The 17,348-nt window shown below is 44.4% G+C and overlaps 1 protein-coding gene across 2 annotated transcripts in view; it reads right to left on the bottom strand.

The window, feature by feature from the left end:
• The window catches only part of LOC134348632 (TRAF family member-associated NF-kappa-B activator-like), a 103,019-nt gene extending 88,004 nt beyond the window's left edge, over positions 1-15,015 (bottom strand). The window contains exon 1 of one of the 2 annotated variants that reach the window (XM_063052322.1): positions 14,815-15,015. The gene's annotated coding sequence lies outside the window, so the exon portion shown is untranslated. Of the gene's footprint in view, positions 1-14,141; positions 14,791-14,814 lie in introns of those variants that run through there. The other variant, XM_063052323.1, reaches the window with a different exon arrangement.
• Between the last annotated feature and the right edge of the window lie 2,333 nt (positions 15,016-17,348).

Raw genomic sequence — 17,348 nt, 5'->3', positions numbered from 1 at the left:
GTGGTTTGCCATTGCCTTCTTCCGGACCGTGTCTTTACAAGATGGATGACTCTAGCCAATGTCTGCCTGGCATTAGCGATCGCATAACCAGGACTTGTGATAAGGACCAGCTGCTCATATGACCATCCATCATCTGCTCCCGTGGCTTCACATGACCCTGATCGGGGGGGGGGGGGTTGGTAAGTAGGTGCTACACCTTGCCCAGTGTGACCTGCAGGCTACCGGAGGGAAGAAGCACCTTATACATCCTTTGCTGAGATGTATCTCCACCCCGCCACCCAATCCTTTTTTTACAGTAAAGACTTGTTACAGTAAAAAGCAGTAAACAAAAATGTAAGTCATAATGGAATAGGTATGGTAGCAATTAAGTTGAACAATTTTACCTGGTAAATAGAGAGTAACAGTCAATATCTCTGGTCTTAGGGTCTTATCTTTGCTTAACTGGGCAAGTAATTAACCCAATTGGTAATAGCGAACAAGAATGGAAGTTCTAAATGATCATGCTTCACAATTGAGTTGCTCATCAGAGGAAATACAAATTTCCACAAGTCCTCAGCACTAAGATCAAGTCCAACAGAGAAACAGTCAGATTTGTCAGCTTCTAACCATCAACACATCTAAAACTACTGTTTTTGACCATGCAGGCACAGATGCCCAAGATCATCTGAGGTGCAAACAGCTGATCATATTTTTCTGCAGGGATTGCTCTCTTCGTGATTCCCTTTCCCATTCGTCCCTCCCCACTGATCTCCCTCCTGGCATTTACCCCCGCATGTGGAAGAAGTGCTGCACCTGCCCATTCACCAGGGTCCCAAACAGCCCTTCTAGGTGAGACAACACTTCACTTGCAAGTCCGTCAATGTCATCTACTGTATCCAGTGCAGCCTCAAACACCTTCATAGGATTTCCTGGCTGCCAACCATTTTAATTCCAATCCCCATTCCCATTCCAACGTGTCAGTTAGGCTACTCTTAGGAGGAGTAACACCTCATATTCCATCTGGGTGGCCTCCAACCTGACGGTACAAACATTGATTTCTCTTACTTCCGGTAATTTCTTCCCCTTCTATTTATTCTCTGCTTCCATTCTGGCACCGCTATTATCCCTTCTCTTCAACTACCTATCACCCCTCTGAGATGGACAATTTCAAATAACCACAGCTGTTTGAAGTACAATTTCAGCAAATGTAGGGTTTCCTCTTCGTTTCTATTTAATTGAGGCCATATTTGATCAAATCCTTCCTTGATGTCTTTGGTAGTCATTTTTGACCCATCTGTGGAACTCAAGGCTGTAATGAGACCTGCAGCTGAACTGTCCTTGGGCAAGTAGGTCAGCGGGAATGTCTAAGTGATGTCCAATAAAACTATCAAAAACCTTCCATCACTTTGAAGTGTTTGAGTAGACTGATACTGCAGTAATCAGCTTGACTGATTTTTTTTTAATTTTGTGGACAGAAAATGACCTGCAATTATTCCAAACAACTTTTGAGAAGAGGATTAGATCAGGACACAAGCATAGCAACTCGGACACTGTTTGGTTGCAGGATTTTGCTTCATCCAGTGCCATGATTTGATTCACTCTTGATATTGTAGAGTGAATCAAATTGGCTAGATATTGTGCAGCTGTGGGGAAATCAGGAGACGGAGATGGATATCCACTTGGGCCTTTCTGGCTGAAGATGACTGCAAATTCTTTGGAATTTGTGCTGGCCTCGGTCATCTCAAAAAAATAGAGATCATTCTTGACGTCTCTTCCTCTCAAGACTATGAGTTGTCCACTGCCAATCATGATCTGATTTTGAAAAATACCTCCAATCTGATCAACTGTTAGTAGGAATTATTGTGGGAAGCACAAATCTGTGTGCTTAGTCTGTATATGTCACCGTAAACAACCCTGAGATTCATTTTCTTGTGGGCGTACTCAATAAATCTATAGAATAAGAACCATAACAGAATCAATGAAAGACCACAAATACAAAAAGGAAGAAATAATAATAAAAAAAAGCAATAATTATCTAGAATATGAGATCAAGAGTCCTTGAAAGTGAGTCCACTCATTATGGGAACATTTCAATGTTGTTTATACTTTACACTTAAGACTGTGGGGCTAACTACAGCTCCGACGCCGTAGTTAAGTTTGCTGATGACACTACTGTTGTGGGCCAAATCGAAGGTGGTGACAAATCAGTATATAGGAGGGAGATTGAGAATCTGGCTGAGTGGTGCCACAACAACCTCCAACTCCATGTCAGCAAAACGGAAGAGCTGATTGTTGATGACAGGAGGAGGAAACCAAAGGTCCACAAGCCAGTCCTCATCAGGGGATCAGAGGCTGTGAAGGTCGGCAACTTTAAATTGCTCAGCGTTATCATTTCAGAGGATCTGTCCTGGGTCCAGCATGCAACTGCCATTACAAAGGCAGCATGGCAGCACCTCCACTTTCTTAGAGGTTTGTGCAACTTCAGCATGTCACCTAAAACGTGGACAAACTTCTACAAATTCTAGATGCAGAGTATACTGACTGGTTGCATCACATTGTGGTATGGGAACACCAATACCCCGGAATGGAAAAACCTACAAAAAGTCATGGATACAACGCATTCCTTCACAAGTAAAGCTCTTCTCACCACTGAGCACGTCTACAAGGAGCACTATCGCAGGAAAGCAGCACCCGTCATCTGGAACCCCAACAGTCAAGTCTACATTCTCTTCCCACTGCTGCCATCAGGAAGGAGGTACACAAGCTTCAAATTCCACATCACAAGTTCAGGAACGACCATCAGACACCTGAACCAGAGGGAATAACTTCACTCACCCCAACACTGAACTGATTCCACAACTTATGAACTTACTTTAAAGGACACTACAACTCGTGTTCTCAATATTTATTGCTTATATATTTTATTATTTTAATTTCCTTTTTGTATTTGCTCAGTTTGTTGTCTTTTGCACATTGGCTGTTTGTTGTTGTTCGTCCATCATCGTCAATGAAGACTTCGACACCATTAGTCACTTTGAGACTGGATGCGGTGTGTCTGAAGATGACTGGTCAGGCCAATTCTGGCACGGAATGTCCTGGCACACGTTGGGCAGACCTGTGTAGGCACTGCAGTTGTTGCGCTGGTGGATCTGGACTTGTGCAGCTCGCGCTTATGTTGTGCTTCAGCAACGCGCCTTGCTTCGCAAGCTTGACAGCCCTTGTGGATGAGACCGCACCAGGTAGAACGGTTTTGTGCCAGCGTTTCCCAAGAGGTCGTGTCTATATCAAGCGACTTCAGGGAGGCCTTTAGTGTGTCTTTGTAACGTTTCTTCTGCCCTCCATGCGAGCGTCATCCAGCAGAGAGATCCCCAAAAAGGAGCTGGTTGGGTATGATGAAGTTTTAAGGGAATTGGGGGACATAAGAAATGACTCTCGGATTCTTGTAAATAACAGTTTAAAATTAAGTGCCAGCTTGTGTGTGCTCTGTTCTGGATAGTGTGCAGAGTTTGTCCTTCGCTGAGAAATCTGCCTTCAGCTTGTTTAGATTAACGACTCCTTTGGGAAGGATGTGAAGGCTGAGTTCACACAGGTCCACAAACCATGTCTCACGGTTTCGCACCACTGAACTAAGCTCCCTCCTTGTTTCTAACGAAAGGGAGTAACTCATAAAGACTGGACAGAACATTCCTTTTTTTAATTAAAGCTCTGATTTAGTGGACTCTCTTATCTAAGTAATTAAGTTTTGCCCCAACAGACCTGGTGAAGAATACCAGTTTCTCTAAGGGCTCTTTGTTTCCTAGTTCTATAAATTGTAACATTTTTGCATGTTAGTCACAAGCTCGTCACGGAGAGAGACAGAGAGACAGAGAGACAGAGAGACAGAGAGATATTCTGTCTTCCTGATGCCTGGCTCCGAGCTTCTCGCTGACTGAGTTTGAACAAATAAACAGTGAAAGGATAAAGTAAAGAACTGTGTATGTGGTGTGGTTATTGGTCTGGCAAATTTAAGTTTACAGGTATGTGCTCGTCTGGCATGCGGATGACATGACCTGCCCACTGGGTCTGTGCTCTCATTAGCAGTGTGTGGACTGATGGTAGACTTGCTCTGGAGAGAACTTCAGTGTCTGGCACTTTGTCTTGCCATCTGACGCCTAATATTCTGCGAAGACAAGTCATGTGGAAATGGTTGAGCTGTCTTGCATGCCTTCGATACACTGTCCACGTTTCACAGACACACGGGAGGGTAGTGTAAACCACGGCTCTGTAGACCTTCAGTTTTGTTGCTGGACTGATTACTCGATGTTCCCATACAGTAGAGTGCAGTCTACCGAAAGCAGAACTTGCCTTTGCTATTCTGCAGTTAACTTCTGTATCAATAGTCACTGCTCGGGAGAGGGTGCTGCCAAGGTAAGTAAACTGGTCAACTGCCTGTAGTTTCTGTCCTTTGATTGTGATTTTCGGTTCTGTGTATGGTGCATGAAGAGCAGGCTGGTGCATGACTTCGGTCTTTTTGATGTCAATGGTGAGTCCAAAGTTGTCACAAGCCTTGGAGAATTTGTCCATATTGACTTGCATCTCTGCCTCCGAGCCAGCATACAGGGTGCAGTCATCGGCAAAGAGGAAGTCTCTCAGAACAGTCTCCTTCACTTTGGTCTCCTCAGGTTGAAGAGCTTCCCATCCACTCTGTACTTCAGGCCGATTCCAGCATCACTGTCCTGGAAGGCATCATTCAGCATGGCAGAAAACATCATGCTGAACAGTGTGGGTGCGAGCACACAGCCCTGTTTGACGCCATTGGTGACTGGGAACGCCTCAGAGGATTCTCCACCGTCCAGCACTCTGGCCATCATGCCATCATGGAACTGGCGTACCAGCTGAATGAATTTGGTGGGGCAGCCGAACTTTGACATGATCCTCCACAGGCAGTGAGATTCCTCGGTAGTGTCGAAGGCTTTCGTGAGGTCAACAAAAGTTGTGTAGAGTTCGCGATTCTGCTCCTGACACTTCTCCTGAAGTTGGCGCGCGGCAAAAATCATGTCAATAGCCCTGCGGCCTTTGCGACAGCCACACTGTGACTCTGGCAGCGGGCCCAGCTCCAGATGATTTAGCAGGACTCTTGCAAGGGTTTTTCCTGCAATGGAGAGCAGTGAGATTCCTCGGTAGTTGTCGCATATTTGTCGATTGCCCTTCCTCTTGTAGAGGTGTACGATGGATACATCTTTAAGTTCCTGAGGAATGGATCCTTCCTTCCAAAAAGACTGGAACAACTCGGTGAGCTTCTCTATAAGTACATCTGTGTGCAGATTTTCAATGACTATTGTGTTTCTTTCTATTTACTGCAAATGCCCACAAGAAAATGAATCTCAGTGTGGTATATAGTGACGTGTGTACTTTGATAATAAAATTACTTTAACTTCAGTCTGTTATAAGTTGCTTTTGTCTGTTGTATTTTTGAAGTCCGATGTTACAATTTCGCTAGGGCAGGGCAGCACCTCCTTGTTCTATTTGCCTAAACCTGATTGTGACAGAACAGGTTGGTAATGCTAATTCTCCCGCTAACCTTGCCCCTTTGCCCAGTTTGTCACTCCTTCTCGTTCTGTCCCTGGTCGAGTTTTCCCACGAGTTCACATATTTTCCCCTCCCAGTCTACAGTTCTTGGAAGTTATCCATTTACACTCCCCAACAGAAAAAACAATCAATCACAACAGTCCCTTCAGTTAACGTGCTCTGCTGGTTTATAGCTCATAAAAATAAGGATTCTAGACATAGGCATTCCAAGCGATTTAATTTATTTTCACTCACACTAGTACATCAGTTTGTAGACAGCAGGATGGCCCCAAAAGACCAGAGGGTCAGTTTGGGACATCCTAAAATGATGCCTGGGTTAGTGGGAGTAGATAGATGCATGACACCCTACACAGGCAGATTTAAACTTGCAGTCTGGCTTTGCTGGGAGGTGTTGGAGGTTGGATTTGATGGTTGGTGAATAGTTATATTGGAAAGTTAATGACAAAATGTGTTGTGGGGAAAGCATCTGTATATTTGTAATTATTTTGTACATACATGTTTGCGTTCATTTTTCTATTTGTAAATACTTCTTTTCTTCACAACTTTCGGGCAGCTTTTGCAGTTTTTTTTCCACCTGGCACTAATGCACTGTTGCAGCTGACCATCTGTTTTTTCTTCCCCCAATTGGCGACCCTCATTGGGCACACTTACCCACAACTGATAGGAGGTTCGACACTGATCCTTTCATGAGACGCTGAGACCTACGTCAGAGTACAGAGTGATGATGACAATGAATGCTGTTCCTGGAATTGTATTCACTTTTGAGTTTGTCTCATGGTGAAACAATAGGGTGAAACATTCCTCCAGTTAATCCCCATAATTATGGTTTCACTTGCAACATAAGTAATATTGACTATATTGTCAAAATAATATAAATCAAAGCAGAGACAAGTGGTACATCACCATAGAGATTGCTGTGGTGAGGTGAAGGTTAGGTTTTAAAAGTCCTTTTTCCTATTCGGTTGTGATATAAACAGAAGTTGATTAGGAAAAGTCTTCATTGTTGTGCTAGGCCAATAATACGTTTATGGACAGCTCAATCTTGACTGGGTCAAAGTACCATGAGCAAATGGGAGAAAATATTTTCTTACAGAAGTACAACATAACGATGCAACATCAGCGCTTTGTCATTACCGGAATTTTAAACTGCATTTCACAACTCGCAGAACATTAAATTAGTAGGTACAAGAGAAAGAAAATCACTGGACACCATGGTCCTGGTTTCTCCTTCCTGTTTATGTGCTCAAAGGCAGAGAAGCTGCTCTTTAATTAAAATGTGGCCTAATTTTCAAAACATAATCATAAATACAAGTTCTTGTTTCAAATGAAATCCAAAAAAATGATATTGAAATTATTACACATCGAGACTGCCAAACACCTTCAAAATGGGTGCCCATCAATGGATATTGCTTACTTTCCTTCACAAAAATTAGATTCACTCTGGAATACTATTTCCTTTCTCAATAACTAACTTTTTAAATGTAATTAATGGACTGACAGGCTTGTTCACTCATATTATTGAGTAGCACATATCCTTCCCTTGGTCCAGCATTGACCAACATAACTGTTGTCAAAATGGACTTAATTTTATCTGGAATAGTCCTTGCACAGATTGAAAATCCATCACCTAAATTAGAATCAGATTTAATATCACTGGTATATGTTGTGAAATTTCCTCTTTTTATGGCAGCAGTACAATGCAATACATAATAAAAACCAAATTACAGTACGTGTGCGTATACACACACACACCTTTTTTTGCACTGCTTAACTTAAATACTTAAATTAAATTAGTGAGGTAGTGTTCATGGGTCCACTGCCACCAACCTCAAAGTTCCCTGAATTGTACCTCCCATTTCTACTTCCTACCCAAGATCCACAAAGCTGCCTGTCCAGGTAGACCCACTTAAGTCAGAGATAGATAGGTTCTTGATTAACGAAGGCATCAAAAGGTATGGGAAGAAGGCAGGGGAGTGGGGATGACTGGAAGAATTGGATCAGCCCATCATTGATTGGCGGAGCAGACTCAATGGGCCGAATGGCCTACTTCTGCTCCTATATCTTATGGTCTTATTGCTTCTGCTTGTTTCTACCCCACCAAACCTGTATCTTCATAACCTTTATCCGCGCCCCCCCCGCCCCCATTCAGCCTCTTCTTACCTACATCAATGACACTTCACATGCCCTTGAACTTTTCGCTGAGTTCAAATTCCCCAGCCCTGGTCATCTCATAGGAGAAGAGGGAGGAGAAGACAGTGGCACGACACAGCGTGCATGGCCTCTCCAATGAAATGATATCGTATTTGTTAAATAGGGGCCGTGCACAATTCTGATTTGATGGAGACAGACGCGAGAAGCACGGAGGAACATCTGGAGAAACTTCTGAAATGCCTGGCTCGCTGCCGCTGCTACTGTGCGATCGAGAATCTACGGAGGGAAGGCCCCAAATCCTCGGCTTTTCCTGTTGCTGGCGGCCAGGGCCGGGGCTGAAGCACTCGGCAGAGGTGGTGCTCGGTATCAGAGGGCTGGTCGGGGGCTCGAAGTTTTCAGACGACTCAGAGTCGGACTGTGGTCGGGTGCTTCCAGGATGTAGCATCGGCAAGTTTGCAGCGCTGGTAGCTCATGGCAGGGAGAGTTTTCTTCCTTCTACCGTCTGCGTGAGATGATAGGACTTTCGAGAGACTTTGAGACTTTTTTTTTACAGTGCCCATGGTCTGTTCTTCATCAAGTTACGGTATTGCTTGCACTGTTGTAACTATACGTTATAATTAAGTGGTTTTTGTCAGATTTTCAGTCTTGGTCTGTCTTGTGTTTCTGTGATATCATACTGGAGGAACATTGTATCATTTCTTAATGCATGCATTACTAAATGACAATAAAAGAGGACTGCATGTCCTCATAATCTAATCTAATCATTTTCACTATGGATGCCCAGTCCCTATACACCTCCATCCCCATTAGGAAGGCCTCAAAGCCTTCTGCTACTTTCTGGACACCAGACCCAACCAGTTCCCCTCCAGTATCACTCTTCTCCATCTGGCAGAACTGATCTTCACTCTCAGTAATTTCTCCTTTGGCCCCTCCCACTTCCTTCAAACTAAAGGGGTAACAATGCGCACTCACGTGGGTCCAAGGTATGCCTGCCTTTTTGTCGGCTTTGTGGAACAGTCCATGTTCCAAGCCTACACTGGTATCACTCCCCAACTTTCCCTACACTATATCAATGGCTGCATTGGTGCTGCTTCCTACACCCATGCTAAGCTTGTTGACTTCATCAATTTTGTTTCCAACTTCCACCCTGCCTTCAAATTTACCTGGTCCATTTTCCCTTTCTCAATCTCTCTGGAGACACTGATAGCTTTTATAAACCCACAGATTCTCACAGCTACCTGGACTATTCTTCTTCCCATCCTGTTACTTGTAAAAAATGCCAACCCCTTCTCTCAATTCCTCTGCCTCCACTGCATCAGCTTTCAGGATAAGGCTTTTCATTCCAGAACTAATGAGATGTCCTCCTTCTTCAAAGAAAGAGGCTTTTCTTCGTCCATCATCAATGCTGCCCTCCCCCACATTTCACACGTCTGCCTTCACCCCATCCATCCACCACCCCACAAGCCTCCATATCCAGCAGCTAGTCCTCCGTAACATCCGCCATCTCCTACGGGATTCCAGCACCAGGCACATCTTACCCTCCCCCCACTTTCTGCTTTCCAAAGGGATCGCTCCCTACATTGCTGACAGCCAGAAAAAGCAGGATGTCCCAGTGGCCACCCATTTCAATTCTACTTCTGACATGTCACTCCGTCACCTCCACTACTGTCGCAATAAGGACACACTCAGGTTGGAGGAACACCTTCTATTCTGTCTGGGTAGCCTCCAACCTGATGGCATGAACAACAATTTCTTGAATTTCCAGTAATTGTCCCCGCCCCCCCCCTCTATTCCCCATTCCCTTACCTGCCCATCACCTCCCTCTAGAACTCCTCCACCTTCCCTTTCTTCCATGGCCTTCTGTCCTCTCCTATCAAACTCCCTCTTCTCCAACCCTTTACCTCTTTCACCAATCGACTGCCCCGTTCTTCACACCTCCCCTTCTCTCGACTTCCCCTATCACCTACTACCCTGTACTTCTTCCTCCACTCCTGATGAAGAGTTTGCGCCCAAAAAGTCAACTGTTTACTCTCTTCCACAGACGCTGCTCGTTTCCTGCTGAGGCTACTCCTTCATTTTGTGTCCATTACTTTGACTTCCAGCATCTGCAGATCTTCTCTTGTTCGTGAGTTTAATGTCCATTCAGAAATCAGATGGCATAGGGGAAGGAGCTGTCCTTGAATCACTGAATAGTGGATTTGGCCCAATACATCACGTGTAAAACCCTCCCAACCATTAAGCACATCTTATGTAAAATGTTGCCGTAGAGAAGCAGCATCCATCATCAGAGATCCTCACCACCCAGACCATGCTTTTTCCTTGCTGCTGGATGATAGAGGTCCCTAATGCTGCCTCTCTGAGGCATCACTCCTCGCAGATGCCCTGGATACTACGGAGGCTAGTCCCATGATGGAGCTGACTGAATTCACAACTTCCTGCAGCTTATTGATATCCTGTGCAGTCGCCCCCCCCCCCACCTTACCAGAGGGTGATGCAGCCAGTTAGAATGCTCTCCATGGTACATATGTAAAAAATTTACAAGTGTCTTTGCTGATGTATCAAATCTCAAACTCCTAATCAAAGAGCCACCTTTGAGCCTTCTTTGTAACTGCATCGATATGCCCTGAAGCAAGATGTTTACTAATAAGCAGAAATCACTTTCCTACATCCAGCATTAGTATACATAGATCTTGACTGAAATTCTACTTCTTTCTACTCAAAGTATTATCTTTAACAATCGTGTATTGGGACAAACGGATGGGCAGCTAATCACAAATACAGCTAATTCTGCACCAGGGACATTCAGAATGTGCTTTGGTTCCATCATCTTGCTGTAATCAGCGCTCGCAGCCACTTCTGGTTCATCAGAGGAAGAAAGATGTACAGAGAATCAGAAGTGATTAAAACAACCAGTAAGATGGTGAAGTATTTGAAAGAGAGAGACCTGAAATTCATGTGTCAAGTTTATTGTCACCTAACTATATACATGTATACTATTTTATAATGTATACAGAAATGAAACATTTCTTTGAACAGGGTGTAAAGAACAGTAGTGCACATAACACATGATAACTTGCGAAGGTGAGGATAACATCTACAGAGGAATCACACACAAGCGAAGTGCATTAATATTAAATATTGTAAGGTACGGAGCAGATTAACCAGTAACACTTCAAATATGAAGAGTTCAGGCCTAATGGCCTGGGGGAAGAAACTGTTTCTCATTCCAACCGTTCTTGTTTTATGCATTCTTGTGTAAACAAGAATACTACAAAACTCATTTCTTCTTCTCAACTCTTTTCTTGCTCTCATGTCCAACCACTTCCCAGCTATTTATAAGCTTTTTCTGATTAAAAACTCCTCCCCACCACACAGTTACGTTAACACTGTAATTCACCTTCCCAATGGCCCAGTTTCACTATACGTCTATCCAATCACAACATGCCAGAAGAATTCTGTCGGTCAGGCAGCATCTATGGAAATGACCAAACAGTCGACATTTTGAGGCGGAGACCCTTTATCAGGTCCACTGTTTATTCCCCTCCACAGATGCTGTCTGATTTGCTGAGTTCCTCCAACTTTTACTTTTGTATGACACAAGTTTGTTAGGAATCAGATTGACTCTTCAGGGACTGAATAGAAAGGGGAAGACATCAGAATAAAAAAAGTTGGGGGGGGAGGGGAAGGAGGATAGCAAGAAGGTCATAGGTGGAGCCAGGTGGGTGGGAATGGTAATGGCCAGAGGGGAAGAAATCTTATAGGAAGGGAGAGTGGACCATAGGAGAAAGGGAAGGAGGGGATATCTACGGAGGGGTGATAGGAGAGAAGTGGTAAGGGGCCAGAGCGGAAAACAGAAGAAGAGGGGAGGGGGAGGGAATGTTTTTTCCCCAATCTCCTGCTGGAACACAGAAGTCTCTTTGCTTCTTCCTTGAACAAATTCAGTCTGAATCCACTAGCATTCTTCACTGCCTGGGTGAACTCTTAACACTGAACAATCCTACCGCTCTATCTGCTTCCTCCAAAAAGAAAAGAGGTAGCTGTGGGAACCTGTAGGAGTACAAGCTATGACCATCTCTGAGACAGGCAAAGATTCTCTGTTTTATTGATCTTTGCAGTCACATGTTTCCACCCCTCCCCCACCTCATTTCTCTTCCTGGTGCATGAATGATTGTGTTAAAACTATTCCCCGACCTCCTTGCTGAGTTAGAAAGCACGATAACTTCACTGAGTCAGTTCCTGCCCTATTCATACCTTCTTCCCTTTTTTGACACCTTGGTTTTTCAATTCAGGGCAAAATCTCAGTCCAGCATCTTTTGCAAACCTACAGATTCCCACTACTACCAGAACTACACTTCTTCCCTTAATATCCCCATTCTATTTAAGACCACCATATCTGATTTGATAGAAAACCATAGAAAAACTATAGCACAGAAAAAGGCCTTTTGGCCCTTCTTGGCTGTGCCGAACCATTTTCTGCCTAGTACCACTGACCTGCACAAGGACCATATCCCTCCATTCAACCTTCCAAATACCTCCATTAGTTCTTCCTCCCTCCACCCCAATGATGGATTCTCCTCTACCTCAATAAGGCCCTCAGCCATGCATATTCTATTTCTCACATTCCTGCTCTCTTCCCTTTTCTTCACTTTCAGAGCAAGGAAAATATTTTCCCATCTTTGTCTTTGCTGATTCATGGCATTGTTGTTTCAGACTTCCAACAGCTCCAACACAATCTATCTATTGCACCTACCCTTAGTTAAGCATTCCAAGGAGGCTGTTCCCTCTGGAGTGCTTTGGTCCACTCTTCCACTTCCGTCAATACTACCTCCCATGGCACCCTCCTACGTGACTGCAAGAACAACAGCTGCCCTTCCCAAAAGCACTCTCCAGGTGAAACAGCAATTTACTTGTACATTTTTTTCTGTTTGGCATACTGTATTCAATGCTCAGTGTGGATTCCTCTGCATTGTAGAAAACAAATGGGTAACAGCTTAGCAGAATGATTTTATCCATGCCATTCATGCTGTATGAGTTGCCTGGAATTTTAGTTCCAATCTATTTTGACTTGCACCTCAATTTTCATTCTCCAGGACTTGATTAACAATGCCTAAATGAAGCTTGAACAACAGCACCTCACCTTCCAAAAGTTTTCTGGGATTAATTTTTGGCAATTGTCATCTTTCTATTTCCTAACTCCAGTACTCAACGTATTTTTAATCCTTCTTCAACACAAGTATTTTTACTTTTCTTGCACTCATTTTGTAATTTATAGTGATTTTATTCTCTTTACAGTTTACCACCTTTGCAAAAGAACACATTCCACATCATACAAGATGGTAGTAATAGACACAAATCTTTCTCCAACTTCTGGTAATTCCCTCTTCTTTCCTTTTCTATACCTTCTTCCATTTTTCCTCTTAATCCTCCTCTTCTTCTCACTTGCCCATCACCTCCCTCTGGTGCTCCTCCTTCTCCCCTTTCTCCCATGGTCCACTCTCCTCCCCCATCAAATTCCCCCTTCTTCAGCTTATAACCCTTTCCACCAATCACCTTACAGCTTCTCACTTCATTACCCCTCCCCCAGCAACCAACCATCCCCCTCACCTATAACCTACCAGTTTGTACTCCTTCCCTTCCCTCTACCTTCTTATTCTGGTTTCTGCACCCCATCCATTGCATTCAAGTCCTAATGAAGTGTCTCAGCCTGAAACATCAACTCTTTTATTCTCTCCGTACATGCTGTCTGGCCCACTGGGTTCCTCCAGAATTTCACTCGATTTCCAGCACCAGCAGAACCTCTCATGTTTATGATTCTTTCTATTTACACTTCCTCCCGATAAGACCGTAAAATATAAGAGCAGAATTAGTCCATTTCCCCCATTGAATCTGCTCTGCCATTTCATCATGGCTGACCCATTTCCCTCTCAGACCCAGTCTCCTGCCTTCTCCCTGTATCCCTTCATGCCCTGACTAATCAAGGATCTATCAACCTCTATCTTAAATATACCCAAAGACATGGCCTCCACAGCCGCCTGTGGCAACAAATTCCACCGATTCACCACCCTCTGTCTAAAGAAACTCCTCCTCACCTCCATTCTAAATGGACGTCCCTCTATTCTGAAGCAATGGCCTCTAGTCTTCCCTCACCATAGGAAACATCCTCTCCACATCCACTCTGTCAAGGCCTTTCGACATTAGATAGGTTAATCCCCCTTATTCTTCTGAATTCCAGGGAGTACAGACCCAGAGCCATCAAACACTCCTCATATAATAAGCCTTTCATGAACCTCCTTTGAACCCTCTTCAATGTCCGCACATCCATTCTTAGATAAGGGACCTAAATCTGCTCATAATACTCCAAGTGAGGCCTCACCAGCGTCTTATAAAGCCTTAACATACATCCTCGCTCAGGTTAACCTTTTGTCATGCACCATTGCCTTTACCGTTCTCTTTGACTTGGCCCCGTCACCTCGATTGACCTCTTCCGCCTTTGGACTTGTCCTTTAGTTCGACTCCTCTTCTGCTAACATTTCTGAAATTCGATGAAGGATCATCGACCTGATGTGTGTCTCATGGATGTTGCTTAACTTGAACATTTAACAGTATTTGTTTTACTGCAGACATTCAACATCTGCAGTACTGTTCCACTCATGACTTCCCTCGGCGAAAAACTTTTTAGATTTTCACAACATATTAAATGGGAGCGGAAGGGGCCATTCCGTCACTCGGCCAAGTGGCAAAATATTAACGCTGGTAAATTTTCCAGCTGCACTTTAAAGAAATACAAACCGCAAAAACTCCCGAGAGCAGTTTGCAGTTATGATCTAAGGCATAAGTTGCTCGCCGTGTTTCCGATCACATGAAAGGGGAGGGGACAGAACCAAACAGGTAGGAGCTGCCCCCAACACTGGGCGAAGCAGCGCCCTTCACTAGGCCTCGGCAAGTTTACCCGGGACCCGACAGCAGTTAAAGGGCAGCGCAGCTCGCAAGCAGCTGGTCTCCCCGCCCCGAGAGTGAGTGAGGCCAGCCCCAGACACGGGAGCGCGGCTGCCCTCTCCCTTGGAGCGCACGGTCCGACCTTCACCGGCTTACGGTGGTCGCCGCCGCCACACTTACCGACGTCAGAGGCGGCCAGGAGCCCGAACCCCCCGGCGGAGCTGCAATCTCGGTCCCGCTGGCGCTGCTGCTTTTCCTACCGGCGCCGCCTCATTGGCTGCGCACTGACGGCCGAGAAGAGCTCGGAAGTCCCCAGTGGGAAATCCCCAGCTTCTGAGCTCTCTGACTTCCGCCTTGCTGCTTTCAGGCACCCGAGAGAAGGAAACCGGGCCCCACCCTCCGTCCCACCGCTTAATCGGTGCATTCTCCGACACCGGCTGCGTGAGCGGAGAGGCAGGTGCCCGACCTGGGTCTTCTCTGACCGGAACATTGAAGTGGAAGGGTTCATTGTTTCGGGGAAAAAGATCTAAAATTCAACACGCTTTAGGACATCCATTAATAGAGTCATAGGGCAGCTAGTTCTGTACTTTTTAAAACTATGAGACCATAAGAGATAGGAACAGAACCAGACCATTTGGCCCATCGAGTATGTTCTACCATTTCATCATGGCTGATCCATTTTCTCTGTCAAACCCATTCTTCTGCCTCCTCCATATCCTTTCAAGACGGAGAAGTACAGAACAGAAACTAGTCCTCAACCCTCTAGTCCATGTCAAGCCATTTAAATTGCTACTCCTATCAACCTGCACCCAGACCATAGCCCTCCATACCCCTACCATCCATGTACTTATCCATACTTCTCTTAAACATTGAAATGGAGCGTGGCATGCACTACTTGTGCCAGCAGCTCATTCCGCACACTCACAGCCCTCTGAGTAAAGAAGTTTCCACTCGTTCCTTTTAAACTGTTCACCTTTCATCCTTAACCCATGACCTCTGGTTGTAGTCTCATCCTATGTCAGTAAAAATAGCCTTTCATTTACTCTATCTATACCCCTCATAATTTTGTACAACTCTATCAAATCTCCCCTTGATCACTGATGTTCCAAGGAATAAAGCTGAAACCGATTCAATATTTCCTGATAACTTAGGTCATCCCAGCAACATCTTTGAAAATTTTCTCTTTACTCTTTCAACCTTATTTAATACAAAATGATCCAGTCAATGAGAAAGATACCAACCGTTCCTCCAAAGCAAAGGTAACACAATCACTAACTAGATCATTGGCATTGGTTCAATAAGAACCACTGAAAAGCTTTTGTTTTGTGTGTCATCCAGACAGGTCGTGTCACAGATAATGATCCAAGGTTGTAAACACAAACAGAATGCAGAATATAGTGTTAGAGTTACAGAGGAAGTGCTGTAGAGATAGACAATTAAAATATAAGGGTCATGATGATATAGATTTGGAAATGGAGAGTTTATCTTTTAGTGTATGAGAGGTCTGTTTGAGATTCTGATAACTGGCATCCTTGAATCTCGTAGTTCTTGGTCTTAGGCTTTTGTCGTCGTGGCTATCTCTCGGGGTCGAGGATGATGGTCTTCGTTCAGAAGAAGTGGCCCACAGAGTGAAGATGCCTGTGCGTGTATTTGTTTAACGTGTACTTGATGTTGCACTCCAAGAAGCACACGATACTTCACAAATCAACCAACTGATTCCAATGGCATGGAAACCACGACGATTGGAGCCGATGGATTTGTTGCAGCCTTCATTCGCCTTCACAGCCGTTGAGTTCGAAGTAACTTCGTCCGCCTGTTCCACCGTTGAGGTCTTGGTTGGATTGTTCTTTGTCAGGGACCTCACCCTCGACCTTACCGCCATACCAGTAGCATAGCTCCAGACGGCATTGCTCTCGGGATCACAGGACCACACAAGCTTCTCCACCACAACAAGGTGACAATCCACGGAGAAGAGGCTTGTGTGTCTTCTGCTCAATAGGAGAGGAGAGAAGAGGGAATGACTAGGTGGGGAGTGCGAGGACTTCTTGATCCTGTTAGTTGTTTACTTGAGACTGGAAAAGTTCATTTATGCGACAGAGTGACCTGCATTCACAAGTCTCTGCTACTGCTTGCTGTCTTGGGCAGGAAATTTGGTGTCCATTGGTGACAGAAACAAGCAGACAAGAAGTTGGCATCCATCACTAAGGAACCTTACCGTCAGGGGGCATGCCCTCTTCTTGTTATTATCATCTGGGAGGAGGGACAGGAGCCTGAAGACCCATACTCAACGATTTAGGAACAGCTTCTTCCTGTCTGACATCAGATTTCTAATATGGTCCATGAACACTACCTTCTTATTCCTTTTTTATTTACCCTATGTTTGTAATTGATAGTAATCTTATGGCTTTTCATGGTACTGCTGCCGGATAACAACATACATCTAAGTCAATGATAATAAATATAATTCTAACTGCACCTCTAAAAATAATATTAAAAAACAAACAAAACTTCAATACAAATAATCTGATAAAACCACAGGAAATGCTGTAAATAGCAGTAGAGACTGCATCTGTGGGAAAAGAAATAGATCTAGTGTCTCGAATCAGTGATCCAAGGAACTGCTCCCCTCATTCCTCACTTATGGCCAAAATAGCAGAAAAAGAGAATCAGACTCTGTTGCTTCAACACAAGCTTAACTGTGAACTTTATATTGA

Source organism: Mobula hypostoma, chromosome 6 (assembly GCF_963921235.1).
Source record: "Mobula hypostoma chromosome 6, sMobHyp1.1, whole genome shotgun sequence".
NCBI lineage: Eukaryota > Metazoa > Chordata > Chondrichthyes > Myliobatiformes > Myliobatidae > Mobula > Mobula hypostoma.
Note: the sequence above shows the minus strand (reverse complement) of the source record. Positions and strands in the feature narration are given on the sequence as shown.